The sequence below is a fragment of the Lygodium microphyllum genome, chromosome 8, assembly GCF_053477565.2.
Source record: "Lygodium microphyllum isolate KBCC chromosome 8, Lygodium_microphyllum_v1.1.10, whole genome shotgun sequence".
In the NCBI taxonomy this organism is placed as follows: domain Eukaryota; kingdom Viridiplantae; phylum Streptophyta; class Polypodiopsida; order Schizaeales; family Lygodiaceae; genus Lygodium; species Lygodium microphyllum.
In genome coordinates, this window is record NC_141142.1 from 113,378,998 (window position 1) to 113,398,459 (window position 19,462).

Here is a 19,462-nt window from a genome sequence, read left to right on the forward strand (position 1 = left end):
TTGACTCTATTTTTGTGAGCCCCCACATGAGGAGAAGGCATTTACCTAGCAGGTCCTTCAACACATTTAATGAGCCCCCATATGAGGAGAAGACAGAACATGGCGGTGGTTGGCACATTATTAGCCTAGCTACATGTATGCATGGAGTCCTTATTACACTAGGTACTTCTTTGGAGAGCCTGTCTATGGATCGATACCAAAATTCTTTGGGAAGGTGCAAAGGGGGGAGGTTCGAGGGGACAATCTCCCTCTACTCTAAGGGTTATTGGGCTCAATAACATATATGATTTATGAAGCTACTAAAACAGGACTAGCATTTTTTGCCTTTAATACAAGGTTGATGCACATATAAACTTTATAACCATACTAATAAAATTCTATTTATATACATCAATCGTATTCATAATTTACTTTTCCTAAGAATAAGAAGGAAATAGGTCTATAAGCAAGCAAAAGAACACAATTTGTAAACTAAGAAAAAATGTCAAGTGCATCTATAGGCATATCTATAATTGGGTCTAAAGATCTACGTCTATAAATGCCTCAAGCTTGAGATTTAAATGCACCTATAGAAACAAACATAAACACGGGTTTTCTTGGTATTAAAAAAGGAAGCTATTTTGCATAATTGCATCCAAAAGAGGAATGCCATTTAGCAATTAGTAGCTCCCTAATTAATCAAATTCTTATAAGATGCACATCAAGTATTGTTTATTACAAAGATAACACCCTTACATTATTGAGTTGAGTTAGTAATATATTAAGACAATAAGAAATGGAATTAACATGCAAAATAACATTATGCATATTTCATTATACGTTAAACAACAACTCAAAATGGCATTACAAAATGCACAATTCCAAATAGATCCAATATGAAATTCTATATACATACAAAAATGATAATATGTACATAAGGAAGCCAAAGTTTGGCTTGAATAACAAAAATATAGTTGAAATATTTACACACACACGTTATCAATATTTAATTAGCCATCCTCTTTGAAGCTATAATCCTAATCTTACTCCCAAGTTGCCTCCTCAATTGATCCCTCAAACCTAATAGTCTCCCATATCTCTTCATCTTCTCATAACTATAAATGTGAGAACAAAGATTAGCAACAATTTAAAAAATTTAATGCTTACAATTAAAAGATGACATAAAATTTTCTAAGCACCTCCTCATGTATTTTTTTTCTTGTGATATCATGATATCGCTACTCTATGATGTAGCTCTTTTGGTAAAAGTGCAACCATATATCTCACTTGTTATGCCACACCTATACAATGACTCATGGGTAGTGGAAGGTCTTACCATAATATCAAATTGGAAAGGAACAACATCATGAGTATTAAAGAATCAACCATCCATTACTAAAAGCATTAAATATTAACAAAGAAATTAGATACTTATAAACTTAGCATCTTGTGTCTTCATGCATCTTGATCCCAAGTGCAATGATCCATGCCTTTCTGAACATTCTTGCTACTATTCTTTTTACTTACATCCACTTACACTTGTGAGATGTTCTTTATATGGATGGCATGATGATTGATGAGAAGTCAATCATGGATTTGGATGATTTAAAGAAAATGTTACATGAAACCTTGTAAAAGACTTGGGGAATGCTAATCACATTCTTGGTATGCATATTATGTGAGATCAAGATAAAAAGATACTCTATTTGTCTCAAAGAGAATGCATCGGAAATGTATTGCTGAGTTTCAATATGGAGAGAGGGAAGGCTATCAGAGTTCCATTACATCCATATTTGAAACTTAGCCAAGAGGACAACCCCAAGTCAATGAGCAGAAGGCTAAAATGGCCAAGGTTCCTTATGCATCTAAAGTTGGTAGCTTGATGTATGTCATGGTTTCTACACATCCAGATATTGCCTATGTAGTGGGAGTTGTTAATAGGCATATGGAAAACCCTAGCATGAAGCATTGGGAGCTAGTAAAGAGTATCATGAGGTACTTATATGACACTAGATTTATATGCATAGAATCATTGGAAGCTAATAAACAGTATCATGAGGTATGTGAGTGACACTAGATCTATGTGCATATGCTTTGGAAGGAAGTATGCATATATTCTTGGATGTATAGATGCTAATTTTGTAGGGAGTGTATACTCTAGCATGCCTACTATATATTTTGTCTTCATTTTCATAGGTGGTGCAATCTCTTGGGTCTCTCGAATGCAACCATGTACAGTTTTATCTACTACCATTGAGGTAGGGTATATTGTAACCAATGAGGCTTGCAAGAAAGCTATGTGGTTTACTTGTCTAGTGGAGAGTCGTGCATTGTAGAAGAGATGCCTACATAGAACTATGATAGCCAAAGTTATTGTGGAGTTATGTGGCTTACTTGTCTACCCTGGAGACTTGTGCATTATAGGAGAGATGCCTACATAGCACTGTGATAGTCAGAGTTATTGTGGAATTATAGTATTTACTAAAATTCACTATGACATTAAATTGATTGTCACTTTATTTTTGTGTAGATTTTGTCTAATTTGCCATATGATCTATGCCTTGTTGTGCATAATGCTATGTGTGACACTAGTCGCATTATGCATGGTAGATAGATGGAAGGATAGTAACGTGATTTGTGTTATAGTGAGTAATTATTAGACATAGTTATGAGAAACAAATTTTTTGAGAAAGCATATTTTAATGCATAGGAATAAATTATGGTTGGGTGCTTCATAGAGTGGAATTGTTATATTTTTTAATGCCTCTTGGAAACAACTAACTTGTACGCCTAGAAGTCTCAATTCTTATTTTTGTAAACCTTAATTTAGGTGTATATGCTAAGAGTTAGAAATATTAGAGCAAAAGCATGATATTCATGCAAGAAAAACAAAGGCCCAAAAAGAAGATACTTAATACAATTTATTAAAACATACATGGGGCGGGAGATACTCACTCGTGTGGGAATGGAGTTGGTACCCAATGATCTTGTGTCATGCAAGTTCTATCTCTTTTATTTCTTGCAATTTTGTTCTCTCTCAACTTTCTATCAATACTTGGTTATTGTATGGTGAAGGTAGTAGCAATATTAAAAATGTTATGGAATTATAGTATTTACTATATTTACCAGAATTCATAATGACCATAAGATGATTTTTATTTTATTTATTTTTGTGTAAATTTTTCCTATATGCTACATGATCAGTGACTTGTTATGTGTAGCATTGCATGTGGTACTAGTCACATTATGCCTACTAGATAGATAAAAGGCTACTAATGTGATTTGTGTTGTGGTGAGTAGATTATTAGATGGAGTTATATGAAATAAATATTTTGGAAAATTATATATACATGAAATTCGGCACCATAACCCAGCTTTTGATTCATCATGCATCACCATTTTTTCTTAACAAAAATGGCCCACTTCGAGCTCCCATTCTGCACCGGGGTTCAACAAAGCAATCCCAATCACTTACCTATTTAAAGTTAGAGAATAGGCCAAAGGTGTTCACTCTTTATAAACATAAGGTTAGGCTTTTTCAGAAACAGTAGGGTGAGTGGAGATTATGTTTATTTCACACACACACACACACATTCTCTTTTTCTTTTATAAATGAACTTAGGATATGATCATGGAGAGGGGAAAGGTGAATCTTTGAGAAATTATATGTAGATCTCTCTCACTCACTCTCTATATGAATTTCTTTTTTAATTATACATATAAAATGATATGATATTTGAATGGCTAAACATGTATATGTAATGTGTAAACATCCACACATGCACATACACGATTAAAAAAGATGTGAATTTCTTTTTCGATTGAACATATGGGATGAGATAATAGTTTCAATGATTGAACACATGCATGCAATGTATACATGCTCTAAAACCAGGCACAAATGCACATTAACTATTAAAAACATATGAGCAATACATGCACATGTACACATGTATGTGTGCACACATATATGCAAACACATGTATGCATACATGCTCATACACATGGATGAGAGAGAGAGAGAGAGGATATACACCTATGAACACACACTTACATACATGCACACATGCACATATGTAGACAAACACATACACACGTAAATATATACATGTATATATGCATGTATATACATAAAATGCATACGCACATGTATATACACATATATACACATGCGTATACATGCACACATGAGGTGAAGAAAGATGAGACATGAGAAATAAAAATAAAGGAGATAAAATAAAAATGGTGAGAGAGAGAGAGAGAGAGAGGATACACATTTACGAACACACACACACACACATCCACATATATATACACACACATATAGAGCATATAAAAAATAAGAAGAGGCAAAAAAAAATGTATGCATGTATCTTTCACTCACTCACACACACACACACACACACACACACACACACACACAAGAAGTAGAGGAGAAACATGAGAGGGGAAAAGAAAGGAGAGACAAGAGAGAGAAAAAAGTGTAGAGAAAAATAATGAGGAGAGTATGCATACTTATAAGACTACACAAATGTACACACATGTACAAAACATATACACACTCGCACACATAGAAACATTCACATGAGTGAGAGGGAAAATGGAGAGAGAAAAAGAGCATAGGAGAGTATAAATAGGTACTCATAAAATATGCATTTACAAGTATGCACATATCCTTATATGCAAACATACACATCCACATACAAATATATACATGTATATATACATGCAATGCATACATACATGTGCATACACATATAAACACATGCGTGCACATGCACACATATAAGGTAAAGAAAGACGAGGGACAAGAGGAAGAAAAATAAAGGAGAGAAAATAAAAATGTTGAGAGAGAGAGAGAGAGAGCACCTATTTATGAGACCACGTAGATAGACACACATGTATTAAACACACATACACATGCTTATACACATATACACATATATGCCCACGCACATGCATGCACGTGCGCTTGCACACACACACATGCATGCATGTCTCTCTCTCTCTCTCTCTCTCTCTCTCTCTCTCTCTCTCTCTCTCTCTCTCTCTCTCTCTCTCTCTCTCTCTCTCTCTCTCTCTCTCTCTCTCTCTCTCTCTCTCTCTCTCTCTCTCTCTCTCTCTCCCCTTATTATTATAATGTTTTGGTGGGTGCTACACAGCATCCTCTCATTAGCCCCCAAAACCTTCTTTTTTTCTCTCCGTTTTTCTCTTATTCTCTCTGCTATTCTCCCTCTCTCCTCAATAACTAAGGAGGAGGCTGTGTGTGTGTGTGTGTGTGTGTGTGTGTGTGTGTGTGTGTGTGTGTGTGTGTGTGTGTGTGTGTGTGTGTGTGTGTGTGTGTGTGTGTGTGTGTGTGTGTGTGTGTGTGTGTGTGTGTGTGTGTGTGTTCTTGATTGTATGTATGTATGTATGTATATCCCCATATATTCTTGATATCAATGAGTGCTATATCCCCATATATTGCATTTTCGTGCATTCAACCTTGTATTAATCAAAGTTGTAGAAGCTTTTGAAGCTTAGATTATGTTCCTTATATCAACCTCTCATGAACCCTCTTGTCACATGAAACATGCTTTTGAACCTCAGTGCACTGGAGAACATCGGTGACAAGCGTTGAGAGAACCTAGGCGTGGAGCACCTAGTGGGTATTGAATCAAAAGAGCATCCTCACTAAATAAGGCAAGCTTTCATTTCAATTGCCAACAAGGATTTAGTTTTTTCCTCATCGATAAAAGTATTGGCATGTCCAAACTCAAATTTTGCTATCAATTACATATCCTAATTTATGCAATTTAACCATTTTCAAATTTGCACAATATACCGATGAAGTAGCATAACATGAAATGAAGAAAAGTGCACTACCATATCACATGGATATTCACACCCACACCTATTGAAAAGTCACAAAGAATATCATGGATGAAACCTTTTGCAAAATGATTAAATGTAGAATCTAAAACTTGATTTCATAACATAAGTTTCAAGGTATATATGCTTGTGAGAGGTTCTGTATAAAGTCACCAATAGAAGTGCTTGTGAGAGGTTATGTAAAAAGCCACCAATGTAGACCTTCAAAGATACTTTATGTCATGTCAATGCTAGATACTTATATTACGTGAAGCTTAGGCTTCCCACTTTTTACTGGGCTTCGATAGGTACTTAAGTTACATCAAGATCAACCTTCACATGTATGCTTGGCACTATGATTGTGAGCTTTCACTTCTTGAAGCAAGTCTCTCTTTGCTTTCATTGGTGACCCAAGTGCATGTGTGGTTGTATGTAAAATGTACCCAAAGGTACATCAAGAGGTGCACAATAGATTTAATGAACTCTTGGTGTCAAAAAATGTGTGTGAGCATTTGTTAAGAAATGTAGTCAACTATACTAATAAGATTGGTAACATATTTACACGATCCTCAAAAATACATTGCTAACTCTTTTAAAAAGTGCTTGAGGGAGGTTAAGGATTTGTTTAGGCATCTTCAAGGCTCCTTTAGGGTCTTTCATATTCGTGAGCACTAAAGTGAGTGATTTTGTCTTCCAAGAAAGCCTTTACTTGGGTGCTATGTAACTTTTGATGCCAAAAATTGTAAGACCAAGTTTTACCTTTGAGTCCTATAATGTACTTGATTAAAGCATTGTTCTTGGATTTCTCACACAATATCTCTTGTAAAATTGAGCTAAGGATTATTCAAAGGTGACTTCTCCTTAGCAATTTAAGGATAAACTTCTAGGCCATTATTAAAGTGTCTACGAGAAGCGAGGATTCATCCAACAGTATGTGATTTCATAGGGTTAGTGCTTCACTTCATTGGCTCAATTAACAAATTTGTTAGTAGAAACAACCTCGATTCACTCGGAAGAAGTATAAGTGAGGAAAACATCCTTGCAAATTGTGTGATAGAGGAGCTAAAAGGGATTTCATAATCACGTGATTGATCACCCACTTGTTAATGACACCAATTGTGTGAGTAACAACAGAGAGCTTGAGGTTGCTTATCGACCAAATGATAGATGGCCAACCCTTGCCCAAAGTGTACGCATCCAATTTTTGAAATTGGGCACGGACATGGGCACAAAACCTTTACACAGTAAAAGGAGACATTTTATAAAAAAGTAAAAAATAATGTATTAATTATTTTTTTGATTGGTTAAATGCAGAAAGTGCACCCTTGTCTGCAAACTTGGTGGGGGAGACTCCCCATCAAAAAGTGGGCAAGGAGTTCACGTGTTTAACATGTAAACAACAGGTCATATCCTCTTTGGTGTGTAAAGAATTGCACAAACCCCCTAAAGAAGTACATTGATTGGTTGATACTTGAAAAGTGGGCATCTGCCATTTGGTGTGTAACCAACCTTATTTTGCAGCCAATTTTTTGAAGTCACACGAGGAGATTGAATACCTAGATAAAGAAAACACCAATGGTTTCTTCTGATAATATGGAAGGCATATTTATATATGTGCCTTGTGCACCATAAGGAGATCGGATGTGTCATCCACAGCAAGACCTTGTGATGATCAGACTGTCAAATTGTTTGTAATTGAGAAAACATTGGTGTCTTCTAGGTTGTAGAGGATGTGACTCATGGTCTTTTCTCGATGGTAGATGACGGGACTCCGTGATAACCTATGATTGTGCTGGGTTGAAATAGATGATGCGATTCTTTGGACCTTGTCCCTGTTCTAGAGATGTAGTCCCCATCCATCGACATATGGCTCGACGACTCTGCAATAAACCTACAAACATAAGGTGGGGTTGTGGATGCCAGGAGCCACACCCAAGCTCCTAAGGGTGGGGAAGGCACATGGTGGCACATGGTGATACTTGGTAGAATACAATATTTTGAAGCAAGAAGCAAATATTATTATTAGGCCTAAAATAATATATGATGCATTATTGTGTATTGATGATTGGGTAGGAGACGAGAGTGGCGTTGTGGGCCCGCCAGCAGGCCACAAATTTGTTTCCCCGAGAGGGTGGCCCCGGTGACCGGTCTGCTCTGCTGCCCCCCCATGAATTATTGATCGTGCAGTGACCGGCTACAGCCCGTGGCCAGCGGCGCCTCCAGACACGGCCCCATCGCCGGGTTACACGGACCCAAATCCATTCCCAACCGCCAGCTGTCCGTCGACGTTAACCCCCCGCTTTCAGCAAGCCGGCTGCCGCAAGCCTTCGTCATAACGGCTCAGTTTCCTCTTCTAGAAAGCACGTGTTAGAGGGGCGTGTCTCATGGGGCATAATAGGGTAACTTGTAAGAGTGCTGCCACACGCTTAGTCTGTATTTGCTTCCACACGTAAAGGTGGTTACATATTTAGTAAGTGATAAAGAAAAAAGGCATGTCACACGTTGCAAACTTTACTTATTTGACATGTAAAAGGTTCAGTAGTAGGTTTGCACATGACCTCTCTCTAAGCGGCACCACACCCTACATGGTGTTTGTGGGGAACGAGGGACTTGCTCACCATCGCAACTGGACCGCTAGGTTTTGTCTACACTTAAATTTATCCAAATTTTGTCATTTAAAATAACCCTTTTAATTGATCACACATGGTCCATTTATGTTCTCTAAGGTGCACCCCTCATGCCTACGCCTCTACATTAATCCCATTCTCTATAGATGGATAGAGAGAGGTTTGAATGCTTTTTAGGATGGTAGGGGTACCTACCGCACGGTATCAACCACTTGGGGTATCCTATTGCGTGGAAGTAACTCTTGAACTCTGTCAAACTGAATGCCATCCCATTTTTGAGATAGATTCATGTATTGGAAATGATAAGGTTGGCCTTTGCATGTCTGTTTCAAAGGAGGATAGGTGTTGAATCTTGATCATCAATATGATTTCCTACCTTTTTCCTTTATTGGTGTAACCTATTTGATTCATCCTATGGAAGAAATAGGGAAATTGTCCAGACTAGGTTTGGGTCGCCTAATAGTAGCATGTCATTATGCCTAAGCACATGGGTGGGAACCTTTATTGGATGCTAGGTGCCATATGAAAACTTTATGGACGGCTGTGTTGAAAGGTTTATGCGTGGAGCAAAGACTCTTGGGTAGATATACTTGAATTCATACATCTTGTTGGCATGTTTTGGATTCGATATATACTATCAAAACTCCACACCTTTTGTGCTTACTCATTAGAGTCAAGTGAAGCTTGGGATAATAGTGAGGAAACTATGAAAGTATAATTGATTTGGTGTGACTTCCAATAGCACGTGCTTGTGCTAAAATTCAAAATACTTTATTTGAATTTCATTTCTAATAATTACCCAAAGCTTGATTCTTATTTTACTCCCCTTACTTTCTTTTTGATAGAATTTTTATTTTGTGGAGGGAGCAATAACTTTGAAAATCCCACTTTGCCAACTCTTAAAGCTATCTTTATGCTACTCCAACACAAACATCTAATCCATTGCAACAACCACCTTTTAATCTCTCGACTAATCTACTAGTTCCTTGACATCCTATGAGAACTAGTAGATTCCATGTATTTTTAAAGCAGCAAGCTCTTCATTAACATCATAGGGATTTGCGACGACATGCAAGCCTTTCAATTTGACTTCTTTGTAGGATTTTATGACTATTCTTTATAGTTAGTTGGTTGTGGAGTATTATCTTCTTCTATAGCTTCCTTTCTAAATTTGTGACCTTGGAAGAATATTCCAAGAGTACAAATTATCAAACTTTGATCTATCTCTATCATAGGATCCAAATCCCACAAATATGACAAATACATGATCGGGGTGAAAGAGTACTTCCATTTGCCCTAAGTACATCTCTATCAATATTATCATCATCTAAAGACAATGTAGCACAAATGAGGCCCCATTGAACGTCCACATTTTAGGCCATGTCACACCTTTCATTGCATACATAAGTGTAGGCTAGTCGCTTTCACATTGGCCCTCATCCACATTTTGACTTGCTAAAGACAATGCCACAACTTTCATTACATACATGATTTGGGATATTCCCTTTCACATTGGTCCTCATATTCTATGCTAAGTTTCGAGGAAATGAGTACCTTTAATATGGTAGGATTTTTTAGATTTTTTTTTCGGGGGGGAGCCTGTGGGGGGGCTCACTATATATAAAAGTGCTATATCACGTGCATTCAAAGAGTATTAGAAAATACCCTTTCCTTAAATCCTAAAATGTAATAAAATAACCCCTTTTCCTTTAAGAAACTTGCATTTTTCCAAATTATAACTAAAAGACCCCTTCTATAAATGTAATCTTGCAAATTTTACTAAATAAAATGACATTTCTTTTGATTGCATGTGGTACACTTGCAATTTTTGAGGTGACTTATTGCAACCATTTGTTTAGAATAGCACTACCAATAACAAATTATTTTAGATCGCATAAGGGCTAAGTAGCTCCCATTACTCTCTCTTTCAAAGTATATATGAGAAACATCTTGAAACATACTATTCAATATATATCACATTGAGAAGGCTGATCTTATAGCGAATAATAAATAACCTATGTCCCCATATAATTGTTTATTTTATGTTAAATTAACTTCAAACACCTTCAATTAGTAGAATAAAGCATTCATTCTTACATTAAAAATGGCAACTTATTCATGAAAGTCTTGTGCAAGCTAAGTCATAATAAGACAAATGATGCTAATTTGTTATTTTCTACTTAGACCATTTAGTTATTCAAAGGTGTTGTTTAGGTTATCATAATTGTAAATGAATCACTTGATACTTGATAAATGATGGACTCTAATTTTTGCAAGTAAAACCCCTGATTTTAAATGACCCTCTATCCTTTATTTTGATAATCCTCTCCCTTCACAATTTGCATGGCTCTTCATTCTTACTTTCATTTCAAAATAAAAGAGACACATAAAACCTTAACTTGTGTACACACTATAGAAAGCTAGTGATTGAATAAATGAATCTAATGCCATTGATATGAGGCTAACTAACTACTATTAAAAGCAAAGTGACACTTGTAAAAGTCTCATATTGAAGACTCAAAAATTCACTTTTGATATATATATGAAATCTTATGCTTTTAAGTAGCCTACTAATATTTAAAGAATATTCCTTCTTATTCACTTGCTTCCTTAAACATATATATTCCAACATGCAATAATGGGTTTGCTTTTATATTAACGCTTGAATGTAAGCACTCACTTTATTGAGTAATATACGGTACACAATCTTCTCTTGTGGGGCTTCAACCTATTCATAAGGCATCTAAGTTTATTCTTCTATTATTTTTCTCTGGCTAATATTAAAACTTAGGTGGTGGATGGTATTGAAAGATAAATAAGATAGGCCATATTTAATAGGGATTTGAATATAAGAGTATGATCATCCTTATAAATTTGATCAATGTTTTGTAAACTTTTGTGGATGGTTGCATAAAGTTGTGTATAAGGTATAACATGTCATGTGCTTCAAGGACATCCAAGTATAGAAAAAGTTTTCAATTTCTTATTAAATTGAGTCTTTACACTTAGTCATACTATGAAACCATGTTCACAATAGTTTGGGGGTATCAAAACAAGAACCTTTAAGAGCATTCTCTCACACTCACAGAAAATCTTTAATCTTCAAATTATGTGTTGTTTTTTTAAATATGATGTATTTGTAAGTATTGATTGGGCTTCAAATTATAGGTTGTTCCAGTTAGTTTCATAGAGTCTTGCATTTTGCACTAGAATGTTTTACTTTCTCATTGTAAAAGCACTTGTTTTAATATTCTAGGATCCCCTCTATCTCCTCAAACCAATCATTAAGTGTTATTTGTGTAAGAATTGGTAGAAATGAAACACAATGGTGTTGAGACTTGTTGTGTTATCATTGTAACTTTAATAGTGCTAGTAATGCAAGTATTCGGAGTTTATATGTTTGTCGCTTGATTTTATCTGTAATGGCAAGATGCACATGTGTGCTTTTCATTCCTTTCCAATATCAAAGTTGGAATTGATATGTGAATCTAATGGTTTGATTTATGTGTTTCTTAATTCACTTAATGGATGAGACTTATCTTCATTCAAAGAGAGAGCTTGTATTCATATTTGGAAGATGTGGATAATGACAAAACTAGCATAATGGACATCATTGCTCAACTTAGAGTTTTGACTTGCAATTGATGAAAATTATAAATATAATTTTTGGCCAAGGTTTGGCTAGCTTGTAATTAGTGGTAGCGATTTTGTACCCAAAGGGAAGTCCATATAAGAATAAGTTCATATAAGAATAAGTTAGGCCTGCAAATCATGTGCAAGGGCAAGTACAAAACAAAAAGGCAAGTAAACATCTACTATTAATAAAACAAAACGTTGAAAAGTGAAAAAATCACGAAAAGTTGGCATGTATTATTATCGAAAGTAGATTGATGTGAAATTTTGATGATAGAAGACATTTATTATTCTTGATGTATCACAATTTCTTTATGTACGATGTTGATCACTATACTCGTATACTATTTGTGTTTGCCCTATTTGAAGGGATCAAACAACTTTATTTGTTAAGGACTTTCATTATCAAAGTTACTAGGAAACCTTTTGGAATGAAACAAAGCACTTTTAAGTAATCCATATATTAAGAAGGGATAAAAGTTCTAATCATAATAATCAAGTAGAATTTTCTTTCTCATGAAAATAAAACACATGTGAATAATGTTAACCACAAAGTGTAGCAGGCCTCTACAAATTTTTCAAAATAAAACTTGAAAAAACTTTTTTTTTTAATTATATCGGATACTTTATTGAGGGTTGAGCTCCCTTCATGTGCAAATTGTATACAATTTTGGAGTGGTACCATCAGTATAGAATATGCATAATTCATCTTTTACATTAAGACTAATGTTTAGGTGCATGCAAAATGGAAAGACTAGTCATATAGACCCAAAAGTGGGCTAGACGTCCAAGGAAAAGGTTGAAACCCTAACCCTAAACATCATGTATAAAAAGGATAAGGAAGATTAAAAGAGGCTTATTCATGTGTGTGCAAGCTTTTGCTTCCTATCTTCTTGCTACTCTATTGTCTTTGCATGAGAGTGAAGACGAGGGAGTGTGAGAGCATGTGTGGAGTGAAGGACATGGTATGTGAAGCTCTTTGCATTTTTCTTTATTCTTCTCCATCCCATCTTCTTTGTGAGTTGAGTGTATAAGCATAAGTGTGTGAAGCAAAGAGTGTGATGGCTCATCTTTCTTTACTGTTATCTTAATTATTGCAAAGTTGTTTCCAATGGATAGCAACTGACACAAATGATCAATGTATCTTTATGGTTCATTTTGTATCTTTATGGTTCATTTTTATTGTGCCATTTATATTATTCAATGCCATCATCAAAGAATATTTCATCAAGAAGAGCTCATGTGCGGTGTGGGCATCTTGAGCTGGTTGACTATTTTATGGATGCTAGATAGGAGAACAATATCAACAATACCTATTGATGATTATGGATACTAAAAAGTGGGATGAAGCAAGAGTTATTGGAATAACTCTCTCTAGGCACCTATTATAAGTCATAGTATTTGCTTGCATCAAAATTTTGCCATGGCTGAATATATTTACTTTCTTGGCTTTGCTTTATCCATTGAAGATGGATCTTTCAACCCACTGCTATCTTTTTCTTTCCTTCTCTGTTCTCTTTTCTTAGCAAGCTAGTACTCATCATAGAAGCAATCTTGCTATAAGTCATTGCTCCATCATAGGTATATTTAAATTCTCTCCATGGTTTGATATTTGGATTCAATACCTTGGACAACGTCGATGTTGGATTCAATACCTTGGACAACGTTGATGTTGGAAATACCTTTCATATTCTCAGTAGGCCTATTTGTTTGAAATGAGAAGCTGCCACATACAGATTATCCATGTTGAATTAATTTATGGGTAGTACAGAGAGGTAAAGAGCTATGAAATGAGCAATGGAAGATGAAGATGAGAGAGAGAGAGAGAGAGGGAGGGAGAGAGGGAGAGAATTGGCTACGAAAGTTGGATGCACATGAGAGAGAGCAATCTACAACTCTGTCGCATATATTGTGGAAGAGGATGGCACAACACACACAGAGAGCTATAGAATCACTTATGGAGGGCAAAAACACAAGGGGAAAGAGAGAGAGAGAGAGAGAGAGAGAGAGAGAGAGAGAGAGAGAATTGGCTATGGAAGTTGGATGCACATGAGAGAGAGCAATCTACAACTCTGTCGCATTGATTGTGGAAGAGGATGGCACAACATACAGAGAGAGCTATAGAATCACTTATGGAGGGCAAAAACACAAGGGGAGAGAGAGAGATATATATAACATAAGAAAATCATCATAGGAAGGTGAAATAAACTGTTATAAACCAAATGTTTTGAAACAAGGAAAAAGAATGACCAAATACGACATCATTTTGAGGCGTGATCTACCAAAAAGAGGTAGTACCCTTGACAATCCATATTATACCACTAAACCATGCTTTCACCCTATTCTCAGCCTCTGTACTCGATAAAACAATGGTAGGTTGCTTCTTGTTGCTACTTCAAGTAATCACTACACTACCAAAAGAAAACATGAATCTACTGATAGATCTTCTATTAGACATGCTACTAACACAATCCGCATTTGTTTACCAAATACTTGTACATCCTTATCTTCCTCATAAAAAAGTCCATAATGCAAGGCAAACTTCACATACCTCAAGTCTGACTTCATCTAATTGAGACTTCTTAAGTACCTTCATAGATTGACCCATAATTCCAACTTTAAACAACATAGCTCAATTTTTGGCCTTATGATGATAATCATATAAATCAAAATCCCTAGTATTCTCTTGAACATATTAGAGTCTTCTAACTCATTTCGGCCTCTAGAATATTTCACGAATTGCATGTTGGGGGACTTGCTTGAGCTATTGTACTGAACACACACCATACACATAAGAGGAAGCTCACTCAAGAATACAAGAAGAGAGATGGAGGCCAAATTTTTTTCTGCTAGATTTTCTTCTTTCTTCTTCTCACAATATAACATACACAAAGTATAGATAAGATACGATATAAAGGAAAGTGACTACCAACTCAAATAGTGCATACTTGGGACTATATTAATCGATTGGTGCTACAACTATACCAACTATAGGGAGGTGTAACAAACCAGATATAATAACATAAGTCAATGGCCATGTGAGAATCATATTGACCACCGAAGTCCTAAGTGTAGATGTGTGGACCCATCTAATTTTACCATCTCAACAAACCCCCTCAAGCTCAATTGCATCTCTGCAACTCCAAGTAAGCTTCAAAATTTTTTATGCTTCTCTATACCCAATGCATTTGTGGCAATGTCAGCTATTTGATCCTATGTGTTGACACATGCCATGTTGATCTCTCTTGCAAGTAACTTCTCTCTCACAAAATTGCAATGCATCTTAATGTATTTTGTCCTAGCATGGAACACTAGGTTTCTAGCCAACTATATACTGCTCATGTGGTCATAGTGAATGATAACTAGACCATCACCTTGCACATCTAAATTACCCAATAGCTTTTTTTTGCAACACCTCTATACTTAGCCTCTATACTCGATAAAGGAATTGTTGGTTGCTTTTTGCTACTCTAAGTAACTGCTGCACTACTAAAGGAAAACATGAATCCTTTGGAAGAGCTTTTATCAAACTTGCTACCAACCCAATTCGCATCTTTGTACCCAAATATCTACACATCCCTTCCCGTTTCATAAAAAAGTCCATAATGCAAGGTGGACTTTTCATGCCTCAATATGCACTTGACTTCGTCCAAATGAGGGTTTCTAGATACCTGCATAAATTAACTCACAAGTCCAACAACATAGCTCAAGTCTACTAGCCTTGTGAAGATAGTCATATGGATCAAACTTCCTACTATCTTCGTGAACATAGTAGGGTTTTCTATCTCATCCCCAATACCATCACTTAACTTTCCATTTTACTCCAATGGAATTGAAAGAGGCTTACATGCTATCATACCATACTTGGATAACATATTCAAGCCATACTTCCTTTGAGATATTCAAAAACCATCTACGCATCTAATCACCTCAATACCAAGAAAGTACCTTAACTCAACCAAATCCTTTATCTCAAACTGTTACATCAAAAGTCCCTTAACATTAGCAATCCCACTGTCACTGTCACCTATAATAATCAAAACCACATAGATGACTATGACAATCAAATCTGCACCACCCTTTCTTACGTAAAGTGAGTGATCTGTATCAAAAACATAAAAGCTAATGTTGACAAGATACTCTCCAATATCGTTAAACCATGCTCTAGGTACTTGTTTCAATCCATAGAGCACTTTCTTTAACCTACACACATATGTGGAATACTGTATATCCTCATAACTTGCTAGTTGCTCCATATATACCTCTCCTTACAAATCTCCATGCAAGAAGGCATTCTTCACATCTATTTGCTTTAAGCTCCATCGACCTTTGGCTATTGCCAAAGCAATCACACATCTAACAACTACCATCCTAGCAAGTGGATTAAGCATCTCTTCATAATTTATCCCATATGACCATGCATAGCCATTTGCAATCAACTTGGCCTTATACCTTCTAATAGAACCATTTGCATTATGATTTTTTTTATAGACCCACTTATAACTTACAATTTTTTTTCCTTTGGCCAATAGTGTTAAATCCCAAGCCCTATTTGCCTCTAATGTATCTATCTCCTCATCCATTGCTAGATCCCATTGAGCATAACCAACAGTCTTTTCATATCTTAATCATGTAAGCATAATGGGGGTGAGCTGCATAACCCTCAAAACCAAATCTTCTAAAGAGATATCCCAACGTGCTAAACTTGTGTACCACTGGATTACTCAATGTAGTCTTTAAATTATAATGTGCTCTCTATACACCTCATGTCTGAGCTGAAGCTCATTATCCAAACTCTCTTAGCCACTAGAATCACAATAAATAACTACATGACTAGTAGATACATCATTACCATATGACACTTTCTTCTTCTCTTTTTCATTACTTGCAACACTAGTAGATGCACTTGAAGATATGGGGCTACTCCTTAGTCTACCAAACTAAGGACTGATTATAGATCTGCTGCTAGATGATTAAGTGATTCTTGATTTTTTGTCTGCACATGACTATCATGATCATCAACATCATCCAATGTACCTCCATAGATGCATATCAATTGCTTATCTCATAAAAAATAACATCCCTACTCACTTGAAACTCATCACTAATAAGATTATAACAATTACCCTTTCTGCTCTTAGTAGAGTATTCGATGAACATATATTTTTTAGCCTTTGGGTCCAACTTCTTCTTTAACTCATTAGGCACATGAACATATGGGTCCAACTTCTTCTTTAACTCATTAGGCACATGAACATATGTAATATAACCAAACACTTTCAAGTGTGATACATTAAGTTTCTTACATGTAAAAAAGTCTTTAGAAGTCATATCATGAACTGCAGTTGTGGAAGACGTATCCATGATGTAGATAGTAGTATGAATAGTGACAGATAAAAAATGAGTGGGCATATTCTTTTTAGCCATCAAGGCATGTGCAGCTTTTGCAATATGTTTGTTTTTCCTTTCTACAATCCCATTTTGTTGTGGGATATACTTGCATGTAAATAGTTGCTTTATCCCATTAGACCTTAAAAAATCACTAAACTCATTAAAGAGGTATTCTACCCTCTATTTGACCTCAAGCACTTAAACTTTCAAGCTTGTTTTTGTTTCAACCATAGCCTTGAAAGTTTTGAAGTGCTCAAATACTTCACTCTTTTCCTTCATGAAATATATCCAAAGCTTTAGAGCAATCATCAATGAATGTAACAAAATACTTATCACCACTAAGAGATACATTTTGGGTAGGCCCCCAATTATATGTATGCACAACATCAAGTATATTCTTGCTTACATCTCGGTCATGTAAAAATGGTTGCCTTGCTTGCTTCCCAAATTGATATGCTTCACAAACTTTATGTAATTCTACAACTCTAAATGTAAATCTTTAGACTATATTAATTTCAACCTTTGTAGATTTTCATATCTAATACATTTGTGCCATACTTCAATGTTTACAATCACACCTTTGCCTTTAGCATATAAAGCAACATTTATAGCAGGGATTCCAACATTGAAAGTAAACATGTGACCAACTCTGCTTTCTTTTGCAATCAACCTATACTTATTATTAAATTCTTTGATAAAATAGCCATTTGTATTAAATTTGATTTGCAACCCTTGCTCCACAATTAGGCCGACAAATACCAAATCCTTTGTGATGGATGGCACATGTAAAATATTCGACAAACACTTTGTTTGACCATCATGTAAGAACAATTGAACTTTTTCAATATGTGAAATCAAATGGCATGAATAATCATTTGTCTCCACATAACCTAAACTTTGTAAATATGCATCTCTCCAAACCATTCAACATGATTGGTAATATAAATAGATGTATCCAAATTAACATACCATACATAATCATGTCCCTTTCTTGTAATAGTATTTATCATATTTTGTAGACAGACAAACACTCATTTTTGCATCATTCTATCTTGAAGATGATATATAATTTCATAGCTACAAATTTCTATTGTGAATGTCATCCTTATCAAAATGATGGGTTATAATATGACCTGTTCTTCCATACTAATGGCAGATAATACTAAAATTGCTAGAACCTTTGTTCTGCCATTCACTTCTTTCTCTAGAGCTCCCCCTACCTCTAGAAGTACTATGCTCTCTTGAAATTTTCATATCACCAAATTATTGATTGAATCTATTTTGTTGGTTACCACTAGCAAAATCCATACCATGGCCTCTTGGAGATGATCTGTCACATCCCCTTCTCGAGCTTAAGTAAAATGCTTGGACCTATTCACCACTTCTTTCAAATGATTCATCCTACATCTTGATCTCTTCAATAATCATAAGAGAAATGAACTCATCAAAATCTAGAAATGGCTTCTGTACATACACAAAAGTAACAAAAGATTTTTGGGCCTTCTCATTATTAAGGCCATCCAAAGTAGATGAAACCAAATCATCATCATTAGGCATTGCATTAATAATTGTTAAGGCATTTGTAAAGCTTATCACCTTCAAAACATACTTATTAATAGACATCTTCCCTTTATTTAAAGCATTCAACTGTTGCTTGAGTTGAATCTTCCATGTCTTTGTATTTATTGAAAATATATTCTCAAAGGTTGTGCAAGCTGCATCTGAACTTTTTGCATTTTTTATATTCCCACCATAGTGTTATTAATGATTGCAGATAGCTAATACATTACCTTTTTATATTTTGCATTCTATTCTTTTCACACCTTTAATTCTTCTATAGTCATAGGATCACTTAGCTTTGGTTCATTTTCTTTACCTGAAACAAACTCATAGAGGCCTTTTCCAATAAGAAATTTCATTACGTGAAACTTCCATGATGGGTGGTTATTCTTATCTAGCTTCTTAATAATAGAATTTTCACT